The 16295-nt window shown below is 34.2% G+C and overlaps 1 long non-coding RNA gene across 1 annotated transcript; it reads left to right on the forward strand.

Moving 5' to 3' along the window:
* Positions 1-2421: 2421 nt before the first annotated feature.
* On the forward strand, positions 2422-7010 carry LOC131171903 (uncharacterized). Its single transcript, XR_009142563.1, has 2 exons — positions 2422-3185; positions 6176-7010. It is a non-coding gene; the product is annotated as an uncharacterized LOC131171903 (long non-coding RNA).
* The last annotated feature ends 9285 nt before the right edge of the window (positions 7011-16295 follow it).

The following is a 16295-nucleotide window of genomic DNA, read 5'->3' on the forward strand; positions in this document are numbered from 1 at the left end:
ACACCTTCTGCCCATTCCACCTCTTTTGCTCCCCTATCTCTCGATAGCTTGCTGCCAATAGAATATTGGACTTTTACTGTACAGGTGTACTGAACACCTTAATTTACTAGAAAGGGGTTTGGTTAAACATAATTATGGAAACGGTGTGGAAAAAAGTGAGGTGGACAAAGACGCTAATAAAAATAGCATAAACGCTAATAAAAATAGAGTCCGGGCAACATAATTACACAAATGAAGTGGAAAAAGGGATGTGCACAAAGATGTTAATAAAAATAGCGTCTAACAGAATAGAACGTTAATATAAATAGCATTTGGGCAACACAAAATGTTAACCAAAATAATGTCCAGATAAAATCACTTATCAAAATAGAGTCCACATACAAAACGCGAATATACTAGTGTCGAGCAATAAACTTTTCACTAATCACCTCTTCAAACTTCCACTATGCTGCTCCAACCAAAGACAAAGTAAGCTATCCTCTTTGCTAGTCCACTAGTGCGGGTCCTCTTTTCTTTGCTGGTCCACCGGAAGCTGCTCCACCAAATGCTCCACTGAGATTGCTGGTCCACCACGGACAGAGATGAGAGGGATGAGAAATTGTTAGAGGGCTGTAAATGTGAGGGTTGAGAGTTGTAAATGAATCTGCGGACGGTAGGGGATTTAATTTGAATTTTAGTCCGGAGGCTAATAATAGTAGCATCCGGTTGCTTGCATGCCAGTTCTAATAGCGTCCCACGCCTACACATCCAGCTCCTTACGTGACTGGATTCTCTGCTATTACATGCAACATAGCCCGGATGCCAATAATACTAGCATCCAACGCCTTCATGCCATTTATACTGGCATTCGTAGTTAAAAGTAGCTCTCTCCGGACTATCCGACGTGACCAAGTGCAGAGATTCTCTATAAAAAAACACTGCACACCATTTATATTGGCGTCCCAGCTCTGGACACTAATCACATAAGCGTTTTGTTGCTGGTTGCTAGTATGACTAGCGTTTAGTGTGGCCACCTTTCCACCTCAGCTCAGTTCAGCTCATTTCGTAATTTTATTCAATCACACCTCTTTCTGATAAATTAAGGCGTACAATACACTTGTACAGTAAAAAAACTCCAGAATATTGCCTTTGCTTTCACGACACACCACCCCGAAACTAGTAACACCTAACCTCTTCGACACAAAAGCATCCGTGTTAACTTTGCATCACACCAGCCGGAGGTGGTAACGAGTGAGTAGGGCGTGAATCACGTTGTTGTTCAACTTGCATGTCCCTCTGCACTGCAGTGATCTCATCCCCTAGCACCATCAGCATTCTACAAATCTCCAGGGGATCACGACTTTAATTCTGAAATCCAGAGCATTCGAAACATTAACCCTCAACCCAAGTGATGAAATCAGCCATACACCCTGAACCCAGGAACATTCCTTATATAAATGTATCTGCTCTCCAATGAAACACCACGCCTGGGACATATAGTTGACACAGAGACACCCCTCCTTTCAAGAGCTACGCCCGCAGGAAGACTATATCTAAAATGAACCGCCATAAGAACGCCTTTATTTTCAGAGTCAAATTAATAGACCATAAATTTTTCCAAGCAATTCGAACATGAATGTGTAGTTGAGGAAGATGGCCAAGAAATCATTTCTATAGACTGCACCACATGGTACTCTGATCGAATTGTGTATGAACGTTTATTGACTTTTCTTACTTGTATGCCCTTGCTTATCAGCTACATTGATCATCTCAACTCTATTTAAAATCAACTCTACATAATGTTAAAGAATTATTAATTATTTAATATTAAAGAAAAAAAGAAAATTATATATATATATATATATATATATATATATATATATATATATATATATATATATATATATATAACCCAATTAAAAGAAAATTATAGCTTGTTGAAAAGGGTTATTTTGAATATCTTTTTGGAAATACTTAATTAACTAATTAGTAGCTGGAACTGATTTAAACCTGCCAACAGGCAACAGATATTTAGCAACATGTGCATTGTTCTTATGGTCACGCTTCGACTTCGTAAGCTCCGACTGGCTTGGTCAGATTTGTTCCGCGTACAAGGGAAAAATAAATAAATAAAGTGACGCTGCATTGGTCCCAGGCACCCGGTTCGACCTGTCCGGAACCAAAGATCTACCGCAGCGTCACTCGCTGAACTAGTAGCGTGGGGGTAAGACGTTTTTTAGAAAGCATGGACAGATCTGAAGTGGGACCCAATTGTATGCCCCCACTAGGGTAACCGGCACCGTCAGATCCGGCAGCTTGCATCAGAGCCGCACAAATATTGATGAGCGAATTATTGTTATTATTTTTTTCTTGCTAGGGTTAATGGGATCAAACCAACGTAGGCAGCTTTTGTAATGTTATTAACAGAGAAGGCTGGTGGGGTTGCGTTCAGTAATCTCTTAGGCCCAATATTCTTCTTGGGATTTGTGGTAAAAGACTGAATCCTCCTATAAATACTCCCATCCTCATCTTTCTCCTTCCTATGCCTATGCGCTGCAACAAAGCCCATCTCTTTTCTCTTCCCACTTCCACTCCCACTCCCACAAAAATCTTGCTTTCTTGCTTTCTTGCTTTCTTTTTTGCCTTCCTTGTATGGTTTTTAGATTTATCTCCTGTGCCTATACGTGTTTATGCATATATGAATGACCCTCTTCGTATTCTTCCACAGCTTTCTTGAACTGCATCTACTACAAACTTGGTGGTTGTTGCATGCCACGGTTGGCAGGCCAAGCGGCTTATTGTTTTTGTTTTGTTGCGGTTCAATAAAGCTGTGGGAAGATACTGACAGGGTCAAGGATGGAATTTGTGCTCCTTGTCCGATTCCATGTACTGTGTTCTTCTTGGTATACTTCGATCTAATCCCCTTTATATTCATTGTTAGATTTCTTATAATTTTATCTATATGATTTATTTAATTTTGTTTGATTTCTTGGATCTGTTGATTTTACTTTTCTTGATTGATTCTTAATCAGGAGATTATGCTGGTATCGAATTTGAATATTAACATGAATTTTCCAGATTCCTCTTCTTCATTAATCCTTCTTTTTTGGATATTTTTTTTCCTTTTGCATATCTGCATAGTGTGTGTTTACAGAATGTGCCCTCCAAAGGAGTCTATACATAAAAAGAAAGAATCAGTCTCTAAGGTTTTTTTTTTTTTTGTGAGCGTGTCTCCGTAGTTCATTTCATTGCTTGTCTTTTGATATTTTTCGACCAGCTTTAGTAGACAAGATTTATGGTGCCCCATGTGGTGGAAGTTCCAATATATATATATATATATATATGAAATTAATTGTTATGGAGCTGTTGATCTGCATCCATACCTTGTCGGTTGATACAGTAGCAGTTAATTCAGTCATTTTCTATAATTTTCCATCTAAAGATACAACCAAGGATGTTATGTACGTAATCTGTTAGCTGCCTTGCTGTTTCTTCTTTTCCTTTTTTTTTTTTTTAATAATCTGTTTAATTCTTCTTTTCCTAGCAGCGTCAGTGTGTATAAATCTCGATCAAATTAGCTTTAGAGGGCAACTATGGCCGTTGTAATTAGAATATATATGGACCACAGTCTAATTCAAGTGTTAAATTGGTTAGGTGAACCTTTAATGGGATAGGAATAAACACAAAACTAAGACTAATAAATATTGATATATTTTTTAATTTTAGTTTTTTAAAATTAGCTGTAAATAGAGCAACTTGGGCAAAAATAATGCCTGAGGAAGCTTTCAGAAGGAAATTAGTGGTTTTTTTGCCCTTTTAAAAACAAAGGTAAGGACAAAGAAGTGGGAAGAAAAAGGTCTTCTATGTCACCTAAAAAAAGAAGACATTGTCTTGTCTTGTTACGGCTGACATGTTCTAAAATCACATCATGGTTTTCTTGCCTTCCCCTTGGATATATTGTAGAAACAATACAGCTTTATTCTGTGCACTACTAGTAGTAGTGGTGGTGGTGGTGGTGGAGAAGGAGGAGGATGTCTTATGACCAAGCTATAAGTCCAGAATAGCTCGACTGAAAAAAATATTCATGTATTAAAGGCAAGCCAAGCTAGTTTTTCCCCTTGACATATTTGCAGAAAATTCGCATGTCTTGATGAAATTATTTATTCCATAAAGAGTGTCAAATTTCGAGTTTGAATCCAGTCTAAACTAATAATTTTGTAAAAAAGGGAGTATGTAATAATTAATTAATTAAGTGGCTGCTTTTCAATGAAACTATTAGCTGGATTCTAAGACACTCACGAGGGGGGTCCTAAATTCATCCCATTAATAGGCCACCTCTTCTTTTTCTCTTTTATACAGATAAAATTATTGAACTGTTCTTACTTACTTGTACATTAATTTCTTTATGTTGTTGCCAACTAATCGTGTGTATCCTAATCTCTGATTTTTGTTCTTCTTTAGGATTATGCTTTAGTTTTTGGTTTAGTTCTTGAATGTATAGCATTTAATTAACAATGGTTGCCTTCACTTTAAACAGTCATACTCATTAGTTCCACTAATCTTGCACAACTAAAGGAAAAACAATGTGGGATCAGGAAGGTGTTTCTGTTTAATTTAGATTAATATGGGTTGATTTATTTCCTACCGTTCATCCAAGTCAAAAAGGTGGGATATATACATAGGGATTGCTTTGGAGGAGAAAGGTATTAGGATTGGAAAAAGCTTAGATTTCCTTGTGCTTTGTGATTGTGAAAACAGAGATGTGTAAAAAAGTATAAATGATCGGACATTTGTAAAAATATATTCTATTCTACTTTTCTTTCTTCTTATACAAACTTTTAGATATTTTCTATTAATTGAACTAATTCTTATAAAAATGTACATGAGGTATATAGTAAGTGTATATAACAAAAAGATAATTATGTAACAAACAATAACAAAAAAGATAAATTAAAGAAATAAGAGATAAATAGGATAAAATACAATGCATATCCTTAACACTCCGTTCAAGTTGATGCTAGGTGTGAAAGAAGATGAAGCTTGTCTCGAAAAAATTCAAACCGGTAAACAAGAAGAGATTTGATCATGATGTCAACAGTCTAGTCCTATGTAGAAATGAATCAAAATTGGGCATTATCAGCATCCAATTGTATTGTTAAGGGCTTTGGATGCCAGTTTTCCATATACTGACCTTGATTTGCTTCCCTCTCCGGATGCTATTAAGTGTTGGTTTAATGCTTCTAAATCTCGGCCAAGCATTTCCTTGTCTCCTCCTAATTCTAATTAGATAAAGTGGAATGTTGATGGCTTTCTCTTGGGAAACCTGGTCCTGGCTCAATAGTAGGGCTTCTTCATGATGATTATGGGAATTTTTTTATGTATTTTTTCATGTCTAATTTGTAGGGTGACATGATTCAAATTCTACAGAGTTTACAGCCATTAATAAAGCATTGAGTCTATTACTGTTGAATCCTACATTTTTGTCCTCTTCTTGTGGAGTGGTTGTTGAATCTGATTCGAAAAATGCAGTGGCTTAATCAAATAATTTGGATTTAGTTCCTTAGCATCTGCACTCCATGTATAATTCAATTGTCAACAATTTTAGATCTCTTCCTGCTTATGTTATTCGGCACATCCCAAGGGAAGCTAATTGGGTGGTGGACTCTTTGGCCAAGTAACGCTTGAGTTAATCTGAGGACTTTATAGCTTGGTTATAATTGTGCTAGTTTTTAGGTTTTCTGCTTCTATAATGAGCCTTCTGATTGTTGTTACTTTGCTGCTTTGTTGGGTGTTTAGGTTTTTCTGGTTTGAGTTAATGATTTTATTTATCAGTTGTGTTGAGGTTTTCTTATTTGCTGGTCATGTGTCCTCGATGCTGGACCTAGAGCTTTGGCTATGGATTTGTGTCCCTTACGTTTGGTTCAATTTTTGTTCTTTCTCTGTTCTATTTGTATATGAATTGTGTTCCTTTCTGTTTATATCTAAATTTTGGTATTTAGTTGTATCACTTTTAGGATCTGATAAGTACATAATTTATTAATTTTACTCCCATCACATTTAATATTTCTAATATGTTTTTATGCATAATTCAGTTTATTAAAGTATATTTATCATTTAGGCATATATTTAGATAATTGTAAAATAATTGTGTTAAATGGATAAATTTTCAGTATTTGACATTTGCTGTATTTTTCAGGTGTTTCTAAAGTTGTGGATCTTCAAATTGATTGCTGTTTAATCCATTGAAAAGCTAAGATAGAGCACTTCAAATGATAAAGAGGGACTAAAGCCCAAATCAGTCTCCAAGGTTGACAAAATGAGTTATGAATCTATTGCAAAAGCTTACACTTGATTGTCACGACTAGTTTCAATATTTATTTTGTATCTGGAGTTCCAGAGGTCCAAATGAAGCAAGCCCAAGCCCAATTGAACCTTAAGAGTCACCTCTACAACTTCTATGAAGGGCTGGAAGCAAGATAAGGCCATTTTAATTTTCAAAAATAGCAATGAAGTAGTCACTATGGGCTGGACCGTCTGTCTAAACCAGTCCCGATTTTTAGGCCATAACTTGGGTTGTAGACCTCAGATTTGGGCAAATGAGAACCCGTTGGAAAGCAAAGAAATAGGGCTACAACTTTCCTAAAGAGGGCAGAGACAGATTCGGAAAGAAAGTTACTGAAAATCGGCCTTGATTTCAGAGACGTGAATACAGGCTGAAAATCTATCTTTTGAATTTCAAAACTTTTCCTAGTTTGGTTTCTATCTTTGGGATTAGGTTTTTTTTATTATAAATACGTCTTTGGGCAGCAGCTAAAACACATCCAATTCAGACCTTCATTCTCCATAAAAGACCTTCGTTCTCCATTCTCTTTTTTGATTTATTCTTTATTTTTCTGTAAGCCATGAATATGAGTGGCTAAGTTCTTAATTCAGTTCAAGGGATTCTAGTTCTTATGCATGATTTGTGAGATCAGGTTCTTAATTTAATTTATGTCTTTTTGAATATCTATTGTTTTCTTATTTCGTTGTCTTTGATCTATTGAATGATTTGCTAAAAAGGCCTATTAGTTAATTGTTTGATGTGATCAATTGCTAGTTCATTTTCATAATCCGTAATTGTTGTGTAAGATTGAACGGGAGTAGCAATTAGGTTTTATTGATTATGATCCAAGTTTTCGATAATAACCTAAGAAAACAATAGGGTGAATTAAATGATTTATGCTTTATAAATTGTTGTTCAGCTTAACTACTTCCTATTCTTAAAGCAGTTATTAATTTGATGAGGATTGCTTAATACCAATTCAGTTAATAATTAGAGTCAATAAGAGTGTTGGGCTCGAATTAATGAGTATAGGGAAGTTAGAGGTTTACCTCGCTGTTTGGTTAATCTACGTTAAGTATTCAATAAGATATAATTGTATTTATTTTGTCTATGATCGAATCAATGCATTAGAATGCGAATTACCTTAGACTGAAGTTTGTTTAATTTGAGAGTTTCATATTTAATTTTAGTTCCTAATTTATGATTTCTTCTTTGGACTACGAATTACCCCCCCCCCCTCCTAACCTTTGTTTCTTTTTCCATTACACAAGTGCACGAAATTTTAGTAGTTCAGTCTCTAGGGTTCGACCTAGATTTACCACTTATTGCAGAAAATATTTTATAGCTGGTAATTTCAGTTAATTTAATTTCTGGTGAAATCGACAACCATCAGGATTGGATGTATTGGGGAAGACCTGTTAGTTAGGGTTGCTTCTCTTAGTGGTTTTTTCCCTCCTTTTCATTAATAAAATTCTCTACTTATAAAAAAAAAAAAAATAACATCCACTTGTTCATGAATGAAATGATAACTGAGTTCAACATGCTTAGTACGACCATGAAAAGCTAGATTAGTAGTAAGATAAGTAGCCCTAATGTTATCACATATTGTAAAGGGGAGGTAGGTGGGTAGCCAAGCTCGGTGAGTATAGAGTGAATCTAAAGAAGCTTAATAATGGTTAACCAAGGCTTTGTATTTGAGGAGAATGCAACGATGGGTCATTGACTTGCTAAGATAAATGGCATAGACATTGGTCAAATGAAGATCATTTGGACACCTTCCTCAATCATTGTTAGAAAAATAATGAAGATTATTATCATAGTCATTGGCAAAGAAGAGTCTAAGCTTGGGAGTGTGGATCAAGTAGCATAGCAAACGTTTTACATTCTTCCATCATGCCATTTAGTAGTTGACTTAAGGACCTAGAAGAATCTCAATTATACAACATCATGGATTAGAAAGTCTTTTTGAGAACTGTCAATGAATTATTGGATGGAAAGTTGTGAAATGCTTGTGAAAAAATATCATTGATATATACTAGCACAAAAATTTTATTAGTATTAAAGGAAAACATAAATAATAAGAAGTCAATTTTTGACAGAATAAATCCAAGATTAGATAAGAAACTACTTGAGTGTTAAAATTAACCATGTATGTGAGGCCCATTTAAGGCCATACAATGCAATTTGCATACATAGTTTGTAACATCTCGTGCGAAAAGGGAAGGTCTCAGCTGGAGCGGTCCTCTGGGAGGGCAAGGCTAGCTGGTGCCCTTGTCCAAATGGGGGGTAGGAATAAACCGAATCATACATTGAAATAGGAGAAACTAATTACTAGAGGCACATTTTGGTGGAATGGCCTGGAGAGTTGGAAGAACTCCGGGGTTAAGCATGCTCGCTTGAGAGAAATTCTAGGATGGGTGACCTCCTGGGAAGTTCTCCATTCCACCTATGGGACAAAACCGTGAGGCTCAAGATGGGATGGGCCAAAGCAGGCAATTCCTCTAATGGTTAGAGTAGGGGCATTACAGATGGTATCAGAGCCGAAACTCCTCCAGTAGATGTGCGGTTCGGGGACGAACCAGGTAAAAGTTGGTGGTCCTGTAACATCCCATGCGGAAAGGGAAGGTCTTGACTGGAGCGATCCTCTGGGAAGGCAAGGCTCGCTGGTGCCCTTGTCCAAATGGGAGGCAGAAATGAACCGAATCATACATTGAAATAGGGGAAACTAATCACTAGAGGCGCCTTTTGGTGGAATGGCCTGGAGAGTTGGAAGAACTTCGGGGTTAAGTGTACTCACTTGAGAGAAATTCTAGAATGGGTGACCTCCTGAGAAGTTCTCTATTTCACCTATGAGACAAAACCGTGAGGCTCAGGATGGGATGGGTCAAAGCGGACAATTCCTCTAGTGGTTGTTGGAGTAGGGGCGTTACATAGTTTAGATGGATAAAGTTGATAAAGCTTTAAGGTTGTTCCATATCACTTCGTCCAATAATTTTTCCAAGTAAGAAAGCATTTGAGATATCAATTTGTCTCGTTTTCCACCCGTATATAGAAGCTAAGGTAAGTACTATATTATTGTAACCTTGACAACAAGACTAAAGGTTTTGATATAGTCTACTCCAGATATGTTGTTGTATCCTTTGGAAACCAAACATGCCTTACACTTATCAATTGTGCCATTCAATAGTCTTTTAATTTGAAAAAGTTGTCCGCCATATGCTTGTTAGGAGGCTAAGGAACCAGTTGCCAAGTTTGATTGGCAAGAAGAGCATTTATCTCTGCATTCATGGTAAGGAGTGGAGGGATGAAGAACCACATTGTGAGCTGATTGAGGGAAAGAATAGGGTAAAAAGGTAAGACAATAGTCAGGGATTCATATTCAATTAAGTTACTAACAAAATTTGCCTTGAGTAATTGTTGCTTCGCTATTGGAAAAAGGAGAAAAAACTCAATTTTGGTATGATAAGTGGATTTCCAATGTCGCTATTAAATTCCCATTTATAATATTTTATAATTACTTGACTAACCAAAATGGTATGATTGAAGTGTTTGGTGCTTGGAATGACCAAGTTTGGGAATGGACCTTTTCATGGAGATGAGCTTTATTTAATTGGGAAATGAATCTGTTGGTTCAGCTTTTACATCTTCTTATCTCAATCACCTTGTGTCTTTTAAGAGTGATAGACTCATTTGGAAGCCAATTTGTAATGGTAGTTTCTCTATCAACTTTTTGTATAAATGCTTGCTAAATGCTTCCCTCCAATTATCTAATGATATTCCATTTGTTTGGCATGGATTTGCACCTCTAGAGGGTGAACTTCTCCTTTGGTTGGTGTTTGACAATAGGGTTTGCACTAGAGATTGGTTGTATTCCATCAATCTCATCTCAATTTCTCAAAATACTTGCCCATGATGCAACACTGAAAGGGAAATAATCTTTCACCTTTTCTTAAGTTGTTGATTTGCGTGGTTGGTTAAGAGCTGGTTCTTCTTTTGGTGGGGGTGCGAATCTATGAGCTCCTAGCTCAATGCAAAATTTTTTTATGCAGTGGAAATTAGTTATTCATGGCTACCTTCAATCAAAACTCTAGACCACATTGTTTTATGTAATTGTTTGGTCATTATGGCTAGCACAAAATGAGAAGGTTTTTAAGAATGAAGATCTAAACACTACGGCTGTATGTTTTTTAATCTTGCATCGAGTCTCTATTAGCACTAATCTTGTTATTTCTTCAACATCCATTCATTCATGGTCAAATCTAGTCCACTATCGACCTACCACTCTTTGGTAGCCTCCTCCCTCTAATGTTTTAAAATGGAATGATGATGGATCTGCTCGTGGCAAACTTGGCCCATGTGCCATAGGAGGAGTTTTACGAGATTCCAAAGGTATCTTCTTATGTGTTTTCTCTTACCTTATTGGTCTTAATGACTCAAATGCTATTGATATTATGGCTACTGAAAAAGAACTTCTTTTATTATCTTCCAATTCTCAATTGTTTTCACACTTCTCTTCTGTTATCATGGAATCAAGACTCTATGGTTGTTGGGTCATGGGCTTGAAATCCTATGATTGCTCCTTGGTGCCTTAATTCCATTATCAACTCCATTTCTTATGCTGTGCAAAACCTCCTTAATGTTGTTTTCAGTCATATACATAGGGAAGCAAACATGGTGGAAAATTCTTTGGCTAAACAAGGTCTCTCACTGTTTAAAGACTTCATAGCTTGGTTTTAATTTTTGTATCTATTTTGTTCTTTGGTTTATGCTGGAACTGTGTTGTTTAGTTGTTCTTGTTTGGTGTTGGTTGTATCCTTCATCTTGGATAGGTTTTTTCACTTAGCATGCCATGACCTAGGTCAGGTGTATTGAGGAGGTCAATCTTGCTAGGGTTTAGCTTGGTTGTGCCCATGCAAAGTTTTTCCCAATTATTATCATTAATAAATTTTTTTTATTAAAAAAAAGTTAATAACAAGATTTAGCTCGAGATATATTTATTGAGTTGATCAAGTAGATGAAGGAGAGGATGTTGGTGTGTGGTTGATCAAGTTAAGTGGAGATGTTGGAGAGCTTACGCATGGAAAGGATTCGAAGCAAGAAGATTAGTTATGGAGATTGGTGTTTGAGTAGTACTCAAAATTAAATTGGGTGAGGGTTCTATACATGAGTAGGAATTGTTATAAATAGCTTGTATGTTAGATAGTAGAAAGACAAAGAATTTTCACATTGTTAAAACATAATAATGGGAAGAAGTGTAAAGAATGGAATATGTAGAATTATATGTATTTAAATAAATAAATATTATTCTATGATAGCATTTAACAAGTATGTGTGTGAAATAAAATAATTATTTTATTTTAATTTTTATAAATAAATTATGAACAGATGTATTTGTTAATAAATAGATATGTCTATTAATAAATAGACATGTCTATTAATAACTAGACATGTCTATTACACACAAACAGTTACAACTGTTAGAAGATGTGTCAGAATAGATGTGTCTATCATAAAAAGATATATTTGTTATAAACAGACATGTCTATTACAGTTATATATGTTAAAAGAGGTGCCAATTTAAAATAAACTGTCGTGTATGTTGGAAATAGACTTATGTGTTAGTCTAGAAAGGTGCCATGAATTTTTATTCTCTATAAATATGGATGAGCTATTCAAATCATATATACTACTTCTATTTCTTCTTATCTTCTAGTCTCTTTAGATTTTGTTCGTACAAAAAGTTCTTAAGGGAAATTTTCAGAAGTTATTGTCTACAGATTTTAGGCTTTGTTGTTACTTGGAGGTATATTTTTATAACATTGTAATAGTCTAGTGGGAATAATTAATACCTTAAATATAGTAATTTATCACACATCAAAGTCTATTCTATATCCACTACCTCAATAATTTTAAGGTATTAATTGCAATGGAGTCCAAGGCTATTTCTGTGATAAATCAGGAGTTCGTGAAACTGGATCATTTTGATGGAACATTATATTCACTGAAAAGACAAGAAGCTATTCTTACTTACTGCTTTGAAGATTTCTTATATACTTGATCCAGTCTGCTTGCCATTTGCCACCAACACTAGAAGATTTTGAACAAGTGAAAGAAGATCGGGAAAAACATGAAGAAGATGAATTGCTATGCAGATGACATATTCTTAACAGCTTGTTAGATAGGCTATATGATCTATTTACCTCTGTCAAATCTCCAAAGGAAATCTGAAATTTGCTAGAGTTTAAAGACAAAAAAAAGTGTGTGGATAATTTTCTCATCATAAAATATTTTGAATTCCAAATGGTTGATAATATGCCTATTATGGATCAAGTCCATGAGTTGCAAATCCTTGTTTCAAATCTTAAGGATTTGAAAGTAGTAGTTCCTAAATCATAACAAGTAAGAGGAATAATAGCAAAACTTCCTCCTAATTAGAGTAATTATAGGAAGAAATTACTGCATACCATAGAAGACTTTTCTCTTGAACTATGTAGAAACACTTAAACATTGAAGAACATTTTGGTGTGATAATTTTGTCTTTATGTTGTTGACATGCTTATTATTAGAACAAATATAGAAGGTGTGAATGATACAATGAAGTATCTAACCTCAAAATTTAAATGAAAGATTTAAAGGAGGTGGATATAATCTTAGGTATCATAGTAAAGAAAAATAGTAAGGATTTTACTCTTTGTCAATCTCATGATATTGAGAGAAGCAAATACTCCATATGATGTTTTTCCAAATTAACTAAAACTTATGGTAGAGTAATTGCTTAGATTAAGTATACTAGTGCTATTGGTAACTTAATGTATGCTATACATTGGACTAGACCTGATATTGCTTTTGCAATATGTAAATTATCAAGATATACTAGCAATCCTAGTATTAAATCTTTGAAAACAATTTCAAGGGGATATTTAAAAATAATTATAAACTACATATTGTTCTATGATAAATTTTCAATTTTGCTAAAAGATTATACATATGCTAGCTAGATAACTAGTACTAATAATAATAAGTCAACTTCCAGTTGGGCGTTCACCTTAGGTGGATGTGTTGTTTCTTAGGCATCAAAGAAACAAACTTATATAAGTCATTCTATGGTGGAATCTTAGTATATAGCTTTGGAAATTGCAAGTAAAGAAACATAATGGCTAAGAAATTTGTTACCAGATATTAAGTTGTGGTTATGGCATATGCCATCTATTTCTTTACATTGTGATAGTTAAACCACGATGTCTAAAGCTTATAGTAAAATATACAATGAAAAGTTTATACATATAAGGTTAATACATAAAAATGTGAGACAATTAGTCTCTGATGGTATTATTACCATGTTTATGTTAAATCCTATAAGAATCTAGCAGATCCTTTAACAAAAGAGCTCTCGAGAGATATGATCAAAAGTATATGTGTTAGATTAAGATTAAGAATATTCTATTAAATTTACTAGTGATAGAAACCCTATTTTATAGTATTATTACTAAATAAATTTTAAAGGGTAACAATAAGTCATTAGTAAATGTTGTAATTAAGTGCTTAGTATACTAAAGTAATGGAATGAGGATGAGCATTTATACTCTTAATGAAGTTTAATATTATTATAAAAGAAACTTCGCCTATATGAACATAAGAAGTAGTGTCACTTCAACAAAAGTTAGAATAACTTTTGCAAATATTCATGAAAACAGGAGGTAGCACAAGGCCATATTTGTGTTGAAATTTTGGTAAACTTTTGATTTGAACTAATTGATTCATGTATGTAATATTTCAGGTTCTATTTAACAGGAATCTAGATTTAAGTTAAGGTTACCATGATTTTTTTAGAACATTGAAATACTTACACTAAGGAAAAGTTTAAATCGAAAGATACTTTCATTATGCATGAAACAATGAGATCTAATAATATAAGCTAAGTGGAGGATTTTTATAAATAGCTTATGTGTTAGTTAGTAAAGAGAAAGAATTCCCCCATTATTAAAATTCAAGAAAGGAAAGAAGTGAAAAAAATGAAATATATAGAATTATATATATTTAAATAAATATATATTATTCTATGATGGTACTTGGCACATGTGTGAGTGAAATAAAATAATTATTTTATTTTAATTTTCACAAATAAATTTCAAACATATGTGTTTGTTAACAAGTAAATATATCTGTTAATAAATAGACATATCTATTATACACTAATAGTTAGGAGAGGTCCATAATAGATGTGTCTATTATAAAAAGATATGTCTGTTATAAATAGACATGTCTATTATAGTCACATCTGTTAAAAGAGATATCAATTTAAAATAAACAGTCGTGTCTATTAGAAATAGACAGATGTATTTGTCTAAAAAGACGTCATGACTTTTTATTCTCTATAAATATAGATGAGTTGTTCAAATTATATATACTACTTATATTTCTTCTTCTCTTCTAGTCTCTCCAGATTCTATTCGTACAAAAAGTTTTTAAGGAAAATCTTTAAAAGTTATTGTCTACATATTGCAGGTTTTGTTGTATCTTGGAGTTATATTACCATAACTTTGTAATAATCTAGTGGGATCAATTAATACCTTAAATATAGTAATTTATTATACTTCAAAGTCTATTCTGCACCTATTGCCTCAACAGGAATTGGAATTGAGTTAGAATGAGAAACTAAGTTAGGGGAAGAACCAATAATAAGTTGAACATTTATTCAAAGAAAGGCTAAAACCAGTGGAAGTAGGAAGGTTTGAATCAGTAATTATTTTAGAGAGAATACGTTAAAGGGGATGAACAAACAATGAATGCCAATCGTTGATGGACAATCACTTACTCACAGCCTGAAATAGGTGAGTGATGGAGAGGTTAGCTGGCAGTTACCATGCTCACTCGGGTCCCGAAGAAAAACGTTCTCGGTTGCTAAATCTTTAATAACAAAAAAAGAATGCCAGAATGCAAAACAGTCAAGAGTTGTTAATTGAGAATTTTTAGATAAATAATAACTGTTTTTTAATTGAGGGGACATGAAAATCATTAAGAACAAAAGTTTTGAAGGGAGAAGATAAAGTAACAATGCCAGAGTGAGAAATATATAACCTTGTCCATTTCCAACCCTTAATTGATCTAAGCTACTATATGGCTTAACAATACATAAACAGTACAATTCTAGAGTAATGTGGTGAAAAGAACCTATATTAATAACCTAAGGCATGAACTAACCACCATGTGTAAAGGATTGTTCGGTTGAGAAGAAGACGCATCTAAATAAGATAAATTTGCTTGAGAAGTATATTATCATGATGTGAATTATTTGTAGCATAAATCAACTATGCGGTTTTTTAGGTCACATATATAATACTGACCCCTAGGTCTACTATATCCAGACTAGTTATTGTTGGGTGGATGCATTTGGAAAGAAGATTGTGGTGTGGGGAGAAATGGCTTTGAGATGGACTAGTTTGGATTTTTAAAGGTAAGATGAGCAATTAGGCTCAGTGATTCATGTGTAATCTTTAGCATAATCTCATGGGCCACCAATTGACTACAGAGTTCATAAAAAGGAACATGTTCAGGGTGCATATTCGAGGTGGTGATAATATTATGGTAGTCATTGCCAATATTTTGATATATAATAGTATTAAACTCAATTGTGAACATGGCTCAATCGGTTGCAGAAAGTTCATAAGCTAAGGAATTGGGTTTTTAAAGATACTAGGATAAAATAATGTAATGTTTATTAAGATCTTATAATTCAATATGTTGTTATTGCACTTAATGATTTAAGATACAAGATCAAAAGCACAAGAGAGAGCTTACCATACTTTCTAGAAGGGAGACAATAAAATAACATAAGGAAAAACCTCCTCAGATTGGGAAGAGAGAATCCATGAAAGAAGCATTTAATCTTTTTGAAACCATGGGGTGTATTCAAGACTGGGAGTAATTTTTGGATGAGTAGAGGTCATAATTCAGGCCCACTGGATAGATTGTTTTCTTTAGCCTACCTCACCTT

The sequence above is a fragment of the Hevea brasiliensis genome, chromosome 13, assembly GCF_030052815.1.
Source record: "Hevea brasiliensis isolate MT/VB/25A 57/8 chromosome 13, ASM3005281v1, whole genome shotgun sequence".
In the NCBI taxonomy this organism is placed as follows: Eukaryota; Viridiplantae; Streptophyta; class Magnoliopsida; order Malpighiales; family Euphorbiaceae; genus Hevea; species Hevea brasiliensis.